The following is a 17,375-nucleotide window of genomic DNA, read 5'->3' as shown; positions in this document are numbered from 1 at the left end:
CACCTGACGGACCGACGCCGGGGGAGTCGTAAGGTCCACCGGCGACGACCCAAATCCCGAAGCCGTTCCAGTGGGGTCCCGTAGCGCCGGGCCCGAATGCGTCGGCGGGACCGTTGGGCCCTGCAAGGCGCCGGGCTCGAAGGCGCCGGCGGCGTCGGGACCGTGGGGCCCTGCGGCGCCGGGTCCGAAGGCGTCGGCGGCGTCGGGGCCGAAGCATCGGACGGCGTGATGGCCAAAGCCCCCAACCCGCTAGGGGCCCCAGATGGGCCCGAAGGCCCAGCGGAACCCGTCAGAGGAGAGGGACCTCATGGCCATGAGGAAGCGCTCGATCTCCTCCGGCGTCGCGTCTCGCCCAGGGACCGGAGGGTGTGGGGCTGGACGCGACGCCCGCGGCTCCGACGGGGCCGCGTGGGTGGTGTCACCCGAACCCCCGGCCTCGTCGCGCGAGCGTCGGGGGGAGTCAGAAGAGCGATGACGCCTCTCCGACTTCCTGTGTTTCTTACCCGACGACGACTTCGACCCGGAGGAGTGGTGCCGACTCTCGGAGCTGTGGTGGCTCCGACCCCGCGACCTGTCCCTCGACCTCCCATAGGACCGGGACCGCTCGCGGCGCGGGGCCGACTGCCGGAGTTCGAGTCGCCTGGCTTTCGAAGAGAGGGCCCGGCAGTCGGAGCAGGCCTTGTCGTCGTGGTCGACGCCTAGACAAGTTAGGCACAGGTGGTGAGGATCCGTGACCGACATCGTGCGGTCGCAATCCTCGCAGTGCTTGAATCCAGGCATCCCTATGGCTATATGTATGACTTCGAAAAATGATCAACAATGATCCAAAAAGTTAGTCAAAAATTGACTAAGGGTTACTGCTTTTTCCAGATCTGCGCTTGCTGGCGCGGAAAAAAGAAGAACTGACGTCAGCACGCGGAGGTGGCGTCCATGTACTCCGAAGACGCCATCACGGCGCCCACGACGTCGACGACGGACGCGGAGCCGCAGACGACGCCTACCGACGCGCAAGGGTACTGCTACGCAAAAAATTCCGGATCCAGTCTGACGCCTGGGGATATTCTAAGGTAAGGAATCTATCACTAACGTGTCTCTTTCAGATTGACTGTATCGCAACAGTGTATTGGCCTGCATTTCTTTGATGTGAAGATTTGTGCGTTCCAGTGACGTGGGAGTTGGTGCGCACGTTAACGTGCTGGTGTGCGTTTCAAAGATGTGTGGATTCATGCGTTCCAGTGACGTGTGAGTCTGAGGAATTCTCGCATTGTTATCTTCAAAGTGCTTGCGCGTCTTCAAAGAATTAACGCGTTGCTTAGCAACAATACGAGAGTTTCAGGAGCGTTGAGTTAAAGAGTGAAGCTGTGTTTATCTTACTCGCCTGCTGGGTAAAGACGCATTCATGCCTTCGAGACACTAACAGCATCTATCAATGACTTGCTGAGTTATATTGTAGGAGCCTTCATTTTAGGAGAGTTTGTGATTGCTTCAAGATTTAAAAGGAAAATGACGGTGTTTGCTTGGAACTAATGACCATTTCTATTTGTAGACATCTTGTATAACCTACAAGGGTGAATTTTTCTATGTTATGACAGAAATAGTTTTATTGATGATATTCTTGTTTTCTAGAGTATATATTTAGCTTGATATATTTAAAAAAAATGATGTACTTTAGAAAAAATTAATAATATTTACTATATATTTCAATTTTGACAAAATCTCATGGTGCATATTTTAGGAAGAGAAAGTATCTTCTGTTCAAGTTTCACCTTTCAATAAGATTATAGAGATTATATTTAGTTTATATCATCTTGCATTAATAAAAAGTAAATAACTGGTGACTGAAGGCTTTATTTATTACCTTGTGGTCATAATGCAGTAGGTAACTCAACCTCCTTTCTTTTTAACAAGTCCAGGTGAACCGAATGTGAAATGGCAAAAATGGAAGAAAATGTTTGTAAATTATGCCAGAGTATGTGGTACTAATTTAAGTGCTGAACGTAAACATTCTTTATTGCTACTTTGCCTTGGGGGTGAAGGACAAGACGTTTTAGAGCATTTACCTGAACTTAGTGCTGCTGAACAAAGAAATCTTAATGAATATGTATTCTACAACTTGATCGTCATTCCCTTTCAAGGTTAAGTACCATGATGGAAAGATACCATCTTGGTCTACGAGAACAAAGAAAGGACGAGTCAGTTGAGGAATTTGTATCAGCACTGAGGAAATAAGATTCATTGTGCAAATTTGGGCAAGCAGTGGAGGAGAGAATTAGGGATCAGTTTGTTTTAAAATGTGCTCATGACAATATCAGAAAGAAACTATGGTTAAAGGACGAACCTCCTTTAGAAGAAGTGTTATCTATAGCAAAACAAGTAGAACATATGATGAAATGTGGAGATGAACTTAAAGGTGAGAAGGATACATTTACCACATCTGAAGTTAAAGTAGAAACTAAAGTTGAGGAAATTGTTTGTCAAGTTAAGAAGGATAACACAGTGAACTGTGACAAAAGAAATTATATGCCTACTTCTGCTAATATCTCTACTGAAGGAGGTAGACCTGTTTGTTTTAGGTGTGATCGTTTTGGGCATTTAGCTAATGCTTCATTCTGTCCTGCCTTAAGAGTGACATGCAACACATGTGGTAGCAAGGGGCATTTTGCAAAATGTTGCAAAAGCACAGCTAATAAAGGTGATTTCACAACAAAAAGACAATCATAACCACAGGTGAAGCAGTCACGTTTCAGATTGATGGGAAAATAGAAGAACATCCATCTTATTTGGCGGGGATTGATGATGTTCAAATCAATTTCAAATTTGATTCATGTTCACATCTGACAATGATAGGAGAACAAGTTTTTCATCAACATTTTCATAACAAAATCAAACTTGTGAAAAGTGGTCTTTTACCTTTGGGTTATGGAGGCATTCCAATTAAAATGTTGGGATATTTTCTTGCTACAATTGAGTTGTGTGGTCCCATGATTACAGGGAAAATATATGTAGCTAAATGTGGTGAATCACTTCTAGGGTGGCCTCATCAACGTTTACTTGGTGTACGGCTAAATCCTAATGCTTCATCTCAAGTCCAAGTGCAAGAAGTAGACAATTTATCCTCCATGTTTGCAGATCAATTTCCGGATGTTTTTAGAGATAGTCTTAGTTGTCTCAAAGGATATAAACATCTATGAGATTAAGAGAAGGTGCTGTGCCGGTTGTTGCGAAAGTGAGAATTCCCTTAAATGAACAAGCTGGTGTATGAAAAGAAATTGAGAAACTTGTAGACATGGGAGTTATTGAACCTGTGAAGGCCACAGAGTGGTTGGCTCCCATTGAATTACGCCTCTGTATTGACTTGCGCTCATTGAACTAGGAGGCCACTGTAGACAAATTTCCCTTGTCGAACATTAATGGAATGGTTGGAACGTTAGTTGGTGCAAAGTATTTTACTACTCTTGATTTGGCCTCCACCTATCACCAGGTAGAGCTAGATGAATCCTCACAAAAGTTGACAGCATTTGTGACTCCCATGGGCACATTTAAGTTTCGTAGAACGTCTTTTGGGCTTATTTCCGCTGCCTCTGTGTTTCAGTGTATCATGACGAGGGTTCTTAAGGGGCTCTTGGGTGTCAAGTGCTATCAAGATGATTTGTTAATATATGGAAATTCCATGCGTGAGCAAAATACACGTGTCTGTGCGGTTTTGGAGCGACTTAGAGAGTCTGGTTTGTCACTTAGAAAGGACAAGTGTAAGTTTGGAGTAGAAGAAGTGAATTATCTTGGCTATCACATAACTGGATTAGGTGCATTTCCCAAAAAAGAATTAGTAGATTTCATTACCAAAATCTCTGAACCAGTTAATAAAAATTAACTTCACTCCTTTTTAGGCATGGTTGAGTTTTATAGTAAATTAATTCCGGATTACTCAGATAAAACTCAGTTTGAGAAGACTTACTGTGAAAAATGTAGCCTTTCAATGGTCTTCTGAGTGCATGAGAGAGTTTGTCTATATCAAGGAGGAGTTAAGAAAAGCTCCCTTTCTTCATGTGTTTGTTCCTGGTGATCCCACATATATTTTTACAGATGCAATTGATAAGCACCTAGGTGCAATCTTACTTCAAAAGAAAAATGGAAACGTGTCCTTAATTGCTTGTGCTTCTAGGTGCCTTAGAGGATCTGAACTCAACTACTCAGTTATAGAAAAGGAGTCATTGGCTATATTTTGGGCTTTGAAGAAATTCAGAAATCTCATTTGGGGAACAAAGATTAGTGTGTTGTCAGACCATAAGCCTCTAAGGGAGGTATGTTCGAAAAAAAAGACTTGATGCCATCTCATCTAGAATTAGGAAATTGATAATTTCTTTACAAGAATTCAATTTTGATGTTGAATATATTCCTGGTGCCATCAATAAATCAGCAGATTGCCTTTCAAGACTAGTTGATGTTAACGAGTGTCTTGAAGATGAGGGATGCCAAGAAGAGGAGGAAGTTATTAATGTATGTGAAATTACTGATGGTGCAATTAGTGAGAATGATTGGAAGTCTGAATTAGATAAAGATGATGAAATAAAGAGAGTTATGGAATTGTTGGAGGATAACAAACGTCTAGATAAGTCTTGGTCTCTTGTTGGTGAAGAACTCTCTGTTGTGGACGGTATGCTTGCTCGCGGTATGAAATTGGTACCTCCTGTGAGTATTAGGGCAAACTCCTAAGTCTTGCCCATAATGGTCATCTAGGAATTGTTAAGACAAGAGAGTTGCTGAGATGACAATTATGGTGGCCTTGCATGGATTTAGAGATTGAGAGAATGGTTAAAGAGTGTGTAGAATGTTGTGCCAGGGATAAAATTCTTAAGATCAAACAGTTGCCAATGGTTTGTAGGAAGATGCCTAATAATCCTTGGTATGAAATTGCTATTGACATTCTTGGTCCTCTTCATGGTGTATGAGACACTCCTATCTTATTGTTGTTTAAGACCTATATTCAAGGTGGATTGAGGTTCAGGCTGTTAGGGATATTTCTTCAGAAGCTGTAATCAAATTTTTAAGAGAGAGAGTTTTCCCAACAGCATTATCTCGGATAATGGTACTCAGTTTTGTTCGAGTGTATTTGAATGTTTCTTAGATAAATGTGGTATTTCTCACAAAAAATTGCAATCTATGACCCAGAAACTAATGGAGCAGTAGAGAGAGTCAACGAGACTCTCAAAGAATGCATACAACTTGCTAGAGTCAATGGTTTGAATTGGAAAGATGCGCTACAAGACAGAATTACATCTTATCGCATGTCTCTACATTGTACCACTGGGGGATCTCCTTTTTGAACTATTCAAGGGAAGAATTCCCAATTCTAAATTGTGTCCTGGGTGAATGAAGTTAAACAAAGGTTTAGAGGACAATCACATAGGAGAATGGAGAAAGGGAGAGTTGGATACGTAAATGAATAGAAAGACATATTTTGATGATAAGAAATGTGCTCAGTTTCAAGAAGTGAGAATAGGTGATCTTATTAAGATCAACGCTCCCGTTGGTTGTCGACCATGGTCCAAATATACTGATGTCAGACTGGTTGTAAAAATCTTCAAGAATGCTGTCGAAACTAGATTGTGATAATTGTTTACATGTATTAAGAAAAAATATTCCAAAAAAAATGTATTCATGATGAAATAATTTTTTACAAATCTAATAATAAGAAATCATATAAAATGAAAATAAAAGATGTTGAAATAAAAATTGTCTAGAATAACTTTGTCGCCAAGTTTTAATAAGTAGGATGTATACTAATATTTGAAGTGTATGGCCATTGAAGGAACAATTCTTCCACAGTGATGTTTTTCCTTTCCCCTCTGTTCCTTGGCCACAATTAACCTTGTTGAGGGGGTCCCGTCATACATGCTGCTGAAACTAGAGATGGGAGAATTTGGAATAAAAGTCATATTGTGGTTGTAAATTCTAACATTCCTTTACCAGATGACAGTTGTAGAGAGGTTGATTCTCATTCTAAGTTGTCTAGTAATTTATATTCTTCCACAGGTTCTTCCAGACTTCCTAATAGTATTCGAGAAAGAAGTCAAAGAATACGCAGACTCCCTGTGTATATGAAAGCTTATGTTTGATTATACATTGGTTTTTTTTTTTGGTTTTTTTTTACCAGTTAGGGGAAATTTAATATTTTCACAAATTTCACTTATGACAATAGCACGCTTCTAACTATGTCCAAAAAGCAGTTTCCATCAACACAAAATCAGTCTTGGGTGCATTCTAAAGGCTGAATGGTAAAGCTGACATTTATAACACACATAATGTGTTATCGCATAATGTCTAATCACATTTGAAAATATTGCATAATGACATCTAACCTATTGAAGTTCAATATACAAAATCCTATCGCCGAGACAAATCGTGCACGTAGTTTCAAAACAACTCCATTCAAATATGAGAAAGAATGCAAGACTTATCAGGATTTTGGCGGGAGAGGGAGGACCTTAAATTACTGCAAACTATGTATGAACAGCATTAACGTACAACTCAAGCGAGAGTAGTCAGTGCACAAATAGGAACTGTGACAAAATCAAACTCTGTCTGTTTCTATTTTTTATGAACGAGTACTCACAAAGAACTGCTTTGATGAGAAGATGAATTGTTTAAAAAAAATAAGAAGTCTCAGCACATAACACAAGTCGGGAGTGAACAGTAATTGCTTAACGCAATGGGATCTGCAGTTTATGCATTAACTCAAGAGAAATTTCAAGTTATATGCTTGCACGTTGGGTAGTGCAAAATGCATAAAAATAGAAGCTCAGCACAACAATTTATGATATGAACACAGGTGTTACGGTAAAACACTGACTGGATTGGTTCTTTGTCAAACTTGCATTAGTTCTCTTTATTTTAATTTCATGTTTAAACACTAAAATGCCTCCACTTAAAATAAATATCACATAAAAATCAGAGAGGCAGCAAATATCAAATTTTTTTCATTTCATTATTTGTCACTCTCGTAAATAATGTATTCTGATAATTAAATATTATAAACATAGTTGAGTGGCCTACAAATGGAGCGTGTTTTAACCACTGGTGCATCCTCGATTGAACACGTGTAAGTTGCTAAACTTTTGGATGTGCAAATATCTGCCTAAGTCTTCTGAGTTATGATTTGCAGGAAACTGCCAGAATTGCATTGTACGGCATCTGCATTACACTGTTGTCTACCGTGAACAAGCGTGGGAGTAAGAGGACAGCAGTTAGCTGGAAAATCAACCAGAAGGTATATGGGTATGGTAAATGCCAGTAATATAATTCTTCATCTTTAGTACTCAAATTCTGTACGCTGTTAGTTATCAATTTTGAATTCAACAGCATATTTTCAATTGAACCACCTTAGCACAGTATGTTATTACTCAATGAGAAAATGTTGAGAAAGGGAACAACAAATAGTTCTTCAGATGGTGTTTTGCTCGGCTTCGCAAAGTCTACACCCAACAGCTGTGATGAGGGCTGCTCCTATCCCACTGCCATCTTCTGAGAGAAGGAATGTCACGTTGCATTTTGGAGCAAGTGCTTTCACAGTCTCGTGCATTATTCCTGAAAAATGCGGATGAAGTTTATAGAATGTTCCATCAACTCCAACTGTGATGTCTAGGTGTTCCAATCCTCGATTTTCACGAATCTTATCGACAACAGCAGCCATTCCAGCCCCACAAACCTGAGCTGCTCTCCTCGAAGCCGCACCGCAGACCTCCTTTACAATGATACTGTCATCACAGGTACTGTCCAAACCCAACTGTTGGAGGATTGCTCGCACTTGAAGCAAGGCTAACCGGTCACTTTCAATCTGTGAAAGAAATTTGGTTTAAAAAATGCTCCTTGTTTTCAACGCTTCCGAAATTTGACCTCTGAAAAGAAAACCCCTTTTCGTAAAGTCAATTAAAATGTTGCGGACGATTTCTCCTAAGTACATTCCACTGATCATTTTCTCATACCTCTGTTTACCAGAATTCAGTGACAATTCATCAACGGCTTTGTCATAAACTGTTCTGATGTCGTCTAAGCATCCATTGTCTCCAAATGCTCCCCATTCCATGTTAACACACATTCGTCCTTGATCTCCCTCCACCATTTCTATGTTTCTCGTTTCTTCCATGTAGCAAGCGTTGCTGCCAGTTCCAACAATAAGGCCAACTTCACAGTTTGGGTCTTCATATGCGCAAGTCATCATTGTACCAACTGTGTCATTCACCACAGCCACGACATCCAGGTCAAACTCCTCTCTCCTTTTGATTCCTTCTCTTAGCATATAAACCACATCTTCTCCTTCACAGTCTGTTGCTTTAAAGCCTTTTGTCCAATTGAGAAGTATACCAGCATCTAAACTTGTCTGCTTGCAAGGAAAGGAAAAGGTAAATCCAAGCGGAAGTCGGGCGCCTTTTATTCCCATATAATCCAGGAAATCGGAGATGCAGTGTACAATGTGATCAAAAAGCGCAGCTGTTTGTGCCGTGAGGGGGAACGGCCGTGAGCCACTGCTTCATTCTCCGATCTGCCGTGAGGGAAACGGCCATCATCAGCGCTCTGTCTGCCGCTTGCCGTGAGGGGAACGGCTGGAGCGGATCACATCTCCCAAAAGCCCACTGTGGCGCCTGTCGCGACGTCTTATACATTGTTTTTATGTCATTTAGTACATTGATGTATTTTTACTTGTTTAGTTTTTGGTTTGTTTTCTGTATTTTTATTGTTAAGGAGGAAGATGTGTGATATTGTTGTTAAGTAATACATGACAAGCATGGAATCAGAATGTAGAATATAGTTGCGCAATGTTCCTTAAAGTATGTTCTCTTTAGAATGGTATCATTTGATTCTCTTATCTGACAGCTGAATGTTGGCTGTTTGTGGATGAGGTTCATTAAACCTTACCTGCTTACTTCATTCCTATGAGTCTTCATTTATTTATATGAGGAGAACACCACAGGATGCAGTCCCTCTTACACCATTATTGGATGTAGAGAAACGGAAAAATATTGGTAGGATTACTGATTGGCCTACATGAAATAACAAGCTTATTAAAAAGGACAGAATCAAACTACGGTTCCACTGGAGTATGATAAACAGAGAAAGTAGAAATAAATGTTTAATTTCTCCAGAAACAGCATCACAACAGATGAATTAAAAAAGAAAAAAGGCTGGCACTGCACAGTAAGAAAAACGAAACAAATGGACAGTGAGCCCAAGACAAGGCTCTACCAGGCCAAAAGTATTAACCACAAAGAATTACAAGTGTGCCTTGAGTGTATCAACGTGTTCCTGAGCACACCAAGACCCAAAGCATGACCAATGGCTGAAATAAACAAATTTGTGGAGGAACAAAAAAGGTGTTGTCCAAAAATTCTAAGGGCTCATCAAAGGCACTCAAACTGCCCCACACAATAATCATGTTTATACACAACGAGGGAAACCCATGGGTAAAGAGCTACCAGAGGTATATGTATTTATAAAGGAACAGGAGTCCCTCAAACACGAAAATAAACTATTCATATATAGATAGGAATACAATGAAACCTATATTTGTTGTCCAATGGATGATTCATACATATGTATTAGGCATAAAAAATCTAAGAATAGTGTGGGAAAAAGCAGGCAGTCAGGGTAGTCAATTTTTATTTCATAAACTCAGCATTACAGGTGTGGCAAAATTAGAATACAATGGTTATGGTCACAATTCTGAAGTACCAATGGTCAAGTGTACAATATCAACAATTAGAAATTGAGTCTAGGTACTGTGGCCGACAAAGTTTATATCCCTAAACAATCATGGGATCATCATCAGGACATGAATGAATGTGCCAGTGAAAGAATACCAATGATGAAAGTCAGCAGGAGCTAAAGAAAAGAGGAAGAAAAAAGAAAAAAGAAACAAGGAATTAGCTGTCATGGAAAGGTATCGAGTGAGAGAACCTTTTGTCCACCCTGTGGGAATTGTTACTAAGTGCATACATGACTCCCAACCGATAAGTCAAAACCCATCAGGGAGAGATAATCACAGAAGAAGACATGAAGAAACCAAAGGACATGGTTATATGTGACAGGTGCTGGGCCGACCAAGGCAAGCAACATATCTGTAATCGGTGCATAAGTCAAGAGCTACAAGTGGCGCAAGAAAGAAAATGGATGTGACTAGGGCAGATAAAATGTGAACAATAATGTGGTAATAGCAGCACCCAGTGCAATACGGATGCAGGGTGGTTATCGCGCTTGTAAAGTCCAGGTGTTAGAGTCAAGTAATATTCTGCTAGAGATGGTCCTTAGCACCTAGGACTACTGTCACAGTGAAGCGGCCACGACTGCCAGCACTTTTGTAAAGACGCATGGGGTGGTCATCAGTCTGAATGGTGGGACTACTAACTGATAGTGCTGGTTCCCCATGTGAACCTCAAAAAGGCAGTCGTGGAAAGACAGAATTGGACGAGGAAAGTATAGTCCAGAAGGTCCAGGCATGCTAACCAATTTCCCAAGTTCAAGGCTAACTGGACCCAGACCAAGGACAGCATCTTCAAATTGTCTTGGCAAATGAATAAGTTCAGAGATCAGTGACGCAAGATACGCCTTAGGCCTCTGTCATTCTTGGGAAATAAGAAGTAAAGACTGTAAGGCACTGTGGTCATCTTCTTCACAGGCACCACCTTTATGCCTCCTTGTCCAGCAAGGCTAGGACTTCTGCTTCTCAGATCGAGGCATGAGCCAGAGAGCATGCTCTAAAGGAAGTCTGCTAGCTGTATGGCCTTGTCATCTGTCATAATCGCCTCCCAATATGTGTCAAAACAGCAGATCCTCCCTCCCACCAGAAGAGGATGTTGTTAAGGTGAGGAGTAAGAAGTATTTGGAAGTGGTAGAGTCCACAGAGGGGAACAGGGATTGGATCTGCTGTTGCTGGAATCAGTCAAAAGCAGTAAGGCTTAACTTAGAGGCAGTGTGTATAGTAGTTATTCAGTTCTTAAACAACAACAAAAACAGTATTTAACAGTAATAAAGTGAAAACACAAAAAAAGAAAAATTCCAACACAAGAACAATCCCAAACTAAAGAGAAATGGATAATATTTTAATAAAGGCAATGACACCAAAACAACAAAAATCCAATAAATTGAACCAGATTTATGATTTTTTACAGTTTTAGGTTCAAAACAGCACCAAAAAGTATTAAGCCCAAACCAGGTTCATCAGGTTGCGTTTGACCGGCAAAATGGTAAGGCTGAAGTCCGACAACGATGGAGTGCGAGTCAGGTACTTGGTTCATCGCGATGAAAAGTTTTTCCTTTGGACTTAGTCTATGGGAAGGAAGTAAAAACTCCTCAGTGGGGCAAGGAAGCAGGCTGTGGCCTAAGAGAGCTCCACGTCGTTGGATAGCCGCTGGATGAGGTCTTGAGGAAGTTGTCCTTCTTGAACTCCAGGCAGTACCTCTAATAGCAAACCAGGAACTTCTTCACCTTCTGAATATTTCAATTCAGCATGCAGCCTTGCCCCGCTGGAAGAATTTTAACTCCAAAAAAGGGACTAGGTCCGAAGGTCGAAATCTCCACTCGGTAAGGAACAAAAAGTATCCGGCCAACGAGGGACCTTCTCTGGGAGTAAAATTAGCATTTTTCCCACTCTGAACTTTCCCGTCAAAAGTTAGAAATCACTGGTAAAATGGCCACATCAGTGAATGTTTTTTTTTAATTGAAATTAGTTAAAACCAACATATGATGGCCATGTTTAGGTGGCCAAATGTTTTCGTTTTGTAGAACATTTTTGCAATAAAAAAAGAAAAATAATTAACCATTGAACTAGCCTGCCAAGGCCAGACCTATTGACTTAATTTTGATATTAAATATATAATGACTGACCAAGCTGGAATCAGTGCTGGAAAGCAACGGTATGGCACAAACAAAAACAAAGAAGAAAGGAAGGACAAATGTTTCTGTGCTGGGTCCTGAAACACATTTGGATCGTACACGGATTGCCCTGATGCAGATTAGAAAAGTAAAGATATGAGAGAGAGCATTTTTTATGTATGACAGCAGAAGGGAGGAGCAATTTACAATAATGAGACAACCGTGGCAATGAGTTACAATAAAATTGTTGGAGACAGATTCAATGGATTATTATGAGTAGGAGGCAAAGGAGGCTGATCCTCTTATGGTGATGTCTTTTTTGGTGATACTGAACTAAACACGTTTTCTCGTACTGTGATGACATTGATGTGGGACACTTTTAACATTGCTCATCATATGATATTTAGAAATTGCAGACAAAAACAAACATGGCACTGCTACATTATTCTACAGATTCTTGGGTCAAGATATTTACCCACTGAATTTCTGAAGGTGCAATGCACTAAAAAGGTATTGCATCTGTTTGACTAAGAGTTCTACTAAGATTTTTCCTATTTCCTAGAATACGATAAAAGCCTAAATGGAAACTATACCAGTGAGTGCTATACCCCTAAATAACTCCATAATCATTCTCAATAAGTGAACCAAGTCAAGTAGGGGCAGTGAACAAATACTTCGTCCTTGCCTTTCTATGAAAGTATGGAAGAGTTCTTAAATTGTTTTGTTTGACTGACAGAGGGCAGAAAGTACCAACATAAGGTAATTCCAGGCATCTTTATTTGCAGAGCAAAGCACAACTACCCCAGTCACATTGACCTCCATCTATATGAATCCTGGGTTTTTATTGGCAACTTTTACAATAGAGGCCTAAAGTTTTCTTCCCACCACTAACATTTCACATGTAGATTTCTTTAGTTCCAATATGCTGAAGGCATCAACTTTTACTAAGAGGACCTATATCCAGCAAGGAGCGATGTATTGTTAAAGACTATATTATAACTACTTACAAAGTAAATATTTACAAACGATATTTCCAAATAAACAGAGATGGGGACTGCAATAGTCTTTCCCTGCAGACTCTCTTACTCAGTAAAGACAACTGTACTGCTGAGGTGGAGGTTGAGATAGTTGCATAGTCTATTACATTGGCTGGGATATTCACAGCCCCAGGGACCCTGTTGTTGGATAGGGTTTGAGTGAATTATCCACTTTCTCCACATTCCTTGGCCAATCAAGTTCATATTCAAAAGTTGTGTATGGACCCCATCTGGGAATCCGTTAGATTCTCAGAGACTGCCTTCTCAGTATGACCCCTGTGCCAACGGAACTACAACAGAGTGCACTGTTTCTAACAAGGTGTGCCTGTACCCTTTATTCAGTGTTCATTACACCCTCAAGAGCCTCTACTGCTCTTTGATAACAGCTTATGAGTCTGCTCAACAAGGGTGGGAGCACCCAGGAAACGGAAATTCCAAGGGCCCTCCAGAAAGTCTAACTTACTGAGTGCCTAACTCACCAGCATTCTGCTGGTCAATGGACAGCCCAGGATAAGAATTCATACAAGGAAGTAAATGATCTTGCCTTATGTGAAACTAGCATCCAAGCACCCTTGATCTTCTGAATACACTTGAAATAGGTGTTGGGAGTCTGGTTCAAGGTTCAGGGCTGGTAATTTTTTCATTTGAGGCAGACGGAGATATTAAGCAAATTTCTAATGGCCGAGGGTGCCAATATAAAGGAACCAGTGTCAACAGCTGATATCATAGCTGGAGTAACAGAAATGTATTTCAGGGCATGCTCCAGGGGCTAATGGTATAAGCAAGATGTTTTTTCTGTGCTTACCTCTGGTTTGATAGTGTTTCAATTTCATTTGTCTCTAAATTCCAAAAAAGAGCCCATCACAAGTCCAATAAATAGTAGGGAGGTCCTGCAGTCCGTGACCAATGCATTATACTATAGTTTTTCTGGCTAAGAATAGACAATACTCCATTTGTTCTTGGGATTGAACTCTTTTATAAGAGCAGATGTTCACTTGCAATGTTGATTTTGGTTGGGAATGCGGCTAGGATTAAGATGGACACCTTGACTGTAACATGGAATTAAATGGGCCTAAAGTCCCTGATTTGTAGAGAAAGTTTGTTGCTGCATAGTCTGTAGAGGATATAGAAACTAAAATCTCAAGAACTCACAGATAACAATGTGCAAGAGCAGAAATTGATATCATTGCTCGCTTCACTTTTGTTTATTTATCTGTCAGATGAACAAGTTATTTACCTTCTGTAACAATCCATATAGTAGATACTCTAACTGCAAATTCCTCACCTTATGAACATTCCCCAAGCGTCAGACTGAATCCGGAACCTTCTAGAGTTGTTCGCAGGCGCACTGATAGGTGGTGTTGTGCGACTTTACACCAACATTGTTCCACTCCAGAAATGACGAGCGAACCCACATATAAGCGCAGCCCACATAGGCTGATGTCAGTTATTTCTAGGCTGTCCACAGAAGTAAGACCAGAATGTGAATTAGTGGATTGGGACCTTTTTAAATAGAAAAGAGTCCAGCTAACAGAGGGAGGTGAGAGGAGTGGTGAAGAAGCAGCAGATTGATAAGAGAGTGCACCAGAAAGATTGTCACAAAAAGGTAAGTAACTTGTTGTTTTGATGAAGCTTCAAACCACAGATTCCTATCCTTGTAAATAGATACCCCAGCAGTACCCACCACGGAGGTGGGACTGTGAACTAGCTCAGAACAAAATGTTCTGTAGGACAAAGCAGGAAAAGTGTCCCTCTTGATGGACCAGACTGTTGATTTAGTAGTGTTTCGTGAACATGTGTACCAACGCCCACGTAGCTGTCTAACTAGTGTCCAGGAAAGGCACGCCTCATGCTAATGCAGTGGTAGCAGCTTTGCCCCTGTTGGAATGAGCCGGCAAGCTTCCAAAGGGATGCTTCCTTGCCAGTACAGGGCAGATCTTTATACAGAGAGCAATCCATCAAGTGATGGTCTGTTTTTGCACTGACTTGCTCTTCTTTTCTCCAGAGAACCCTACAAAAAGATGATTGTCCCCTTGAAGTTCTAGACTAAGTTTAAGTCCTGCTGAGGCATCATTAAAGGTTTTGGTGGAAACAAATGTTGCAAATCTTTCATAAATCTCATTATAACTGGTGATTGGAATAACAAAAGCTGATCCAGCAGCAGCAAAAAAGTGGAAAGCGTCGATCAGTACACCTTAACATGCCTAAAGAAAGTCCTTAGAACAGACAATAAAATGAAAACTTTGGATAAATTTGTCTGTAATTGGTCGATTTATAAGGTGCCATACCAATCGACAAACTTGTCCCAACAACTGGTGTTCAATGAATTGTAGAGGAACACCTTAATGCCAAGATGACATCAGTGACCTCAGGGTGAAGGCCGAAGGAGGTCAGCTGTTACTGCTAAACCTCAGAATATGGAGATGCATAGTCTGCAGACCCAAGTGCAACACCCTGCCATGCCGCTTTAGCAAAAGATCCTCCCGAAGCGGCAGCTTGATCGGAGAACAGATGCTTATGCCCAGGAGTGCCGGATACCACGCTCTCCTGGCCCAGTCTGCTGGATGACTTGGGCCCAGTCGTTCCTGATCTTCAGAATTTGGGGATGTAGCGGCAGTAGCTGAAAGTATACAGGATTCCTGAGCTCCATTCTAGATGGAAGGCACTTCCCACCAGAGCTGCTCAGGAAGCTCCAACTCACATAAGTGCTGACATTGAGTGCCCTCAGCTGTGGTGAAAAGATTGAGCTGGGGTTCTGCTGATCTTGTTCAGAATTTGGGGAAGGAGAGGCAGGATGGTGTACAGGAGTCCTATGTTCCATTCCAGATGGAACTCATCTCCTGGTGAGCGTTCTCCTGGAATCTTCAACACATAAAAACATTGATCCTGAGTGTTCTTGACAGAGGTGAAAAAAATCGAGCCAGGATTTTCCGGACAATCGGAAGATGCCTTGCTCCACCTCATGATGTAGATGCAATTTGCCAGGTGCCGCCTGCTTAGCTCATCCGCTGTGAAATTCAAGGATGCCGCCCCTTGAAGGATGGCAGGAAGGCTTTCAGCACAAGACAAATGGCCCACAACTCCAACTGATTGATTTGGAGCCAGTTTTCCATTAAAGAAAAGAGTCTTCTGATCTTCACCTCTCTACCAGATGACCTTCCCAACCTAATAGTGACACGTTTGTCAGCCAAATCATCTCTGGGTGGGGAAGGGCCTGCTGCTGGACCAATTGGTTTTGAGCAGCCATTGCTGCACAACATGATTGGCCTCTAGCGAAATCTGGATGCCGTTAGATTACTTAGGTACTGGGCCTACTTGAACTTCAATTTCCACTCACTGCAGAACGGGCATGTGCCTCCTGGCGTAGTCGACAGGGAGGATGCAAGAGGGTAAGAAAATTAAAGCTTTTGCTTTCTAATGCTAATAGAGTCCTTCTGTTGAATTTTCATAACACTAACGCATCACTAGAGACCTCAACACAGTTGGTTGGCCAACAGACTTGTTTAGATCGGCTGAAAGGAGAGTTCAGTGTGTTTATTCCAGTGGTCATTGTGGGTGATTTCAACTTGCACTTGCGTGTTAAAAACTGTGAGTGGGATACTTAGCAAGGTGGAGTAGCACTTCTTATACTTCAAGCATACTCCACGGGAGATCTGTTGAATAATGTTATGTGTGATTTTAATTTATTATTTGGCTGTGGGTTGTCTTGGGAAAGACCTTTATATCTCCTTTGGACCGTCATACATTGGAAGGGGGGTGGATACTATAATTGATTATGTTCTCCTCTTGGCTTAGTTCAGCCCTTTCCTTTCAAAGTACAATATTTTTAGACTAGCTTAGACTAGTCATAATTCGATTAAGGTTTCCATATATTGGGATGTTGCAGGACCCTCTATTCACCACTCATTTTCAAAGGATAATGATGTGTTGCTAGTTGCTCAAGGGAGAAGCATAAGCTGGAAGAGGATCTGCCTGTACTCTTTTACTAATTGAGTCGGTTACAAATGGATAATGTGGATTTTAAGGTTTGTCTATCCGTAGATCTCCAAGAGAAATACTGGGTGGCTGTTTTTCTAATAATTATTCTAGAGTAAGCGTTATGCTCACTCATCAGGGAATAGTGGCAGGTGGGCTTCCTCTGGTTGGTTTGACTAGGGCTGTTTGATGGCTTATGATTTGGTTTGGGCCCTTCATTCTAAGCCTAGAGTGGCATCTAAAGTGAAAGAATGTAGGCGGATTTACAAACATGCTGGAAAACCTGTCCGGTGTACCTCGTCTCAATCTAGAAGGGAAACTACCCCCCCTGTTGAAGGACCAACTAAGGTAGAAAATGCTTTGGAGACTAAGGGGACAGGTGTAATACGAGAGGAATACTGTAATTGTACACCATGAATGAGCTCTTGAATAAATGAATAATAACAATGAAATTATCTGAAGGAATATTTTGAAGATATGTATAAATTCGTTGATGTG

The 17,375-nt window shown here is 41.3% G+C and overlaps 1 long non-coding RNA gene and 1 pseudogene across 1 annotated transcript in view; both read right to left on the bottom strand.

Moving 5' to 3' along the window:
* Positions 1-17,375, bottom strand: part of LOC147668965 (uncharacterized) — a 67,366-nt gene that overhangs the window by 41,836 nt on the left and 8,155 nt on the right. The window lies entirely within an intron of this gene.
* LOC147668966 (hexokinase-1 pseudogene) lies at positions 6,976-8,477 on the bottom strand (annotated as a pseudogene).

This window comes from Lissotriton vulgaris, unplaced genomic scaffold, assembly GCF_964263255.1.
Source record: "Lissotriton vulgaris unplaced genomic scaffold, aLisVul1.2 SCAFFOLD_3764, whole genome shotgun sequence".
In the NCBI taxonomy this organism is placed as follows: domain Eukaryota; kingdom Metazoa; phylum Chordata; class Amphibia; order Caudata; family Salamandridae; genus Lissotriton; species Lissotriton vulgaris.
Note: the sequence above shows the minus strand (reverse complement) of the source record. Positions and strands in the feature narration are given on the sequence as shown.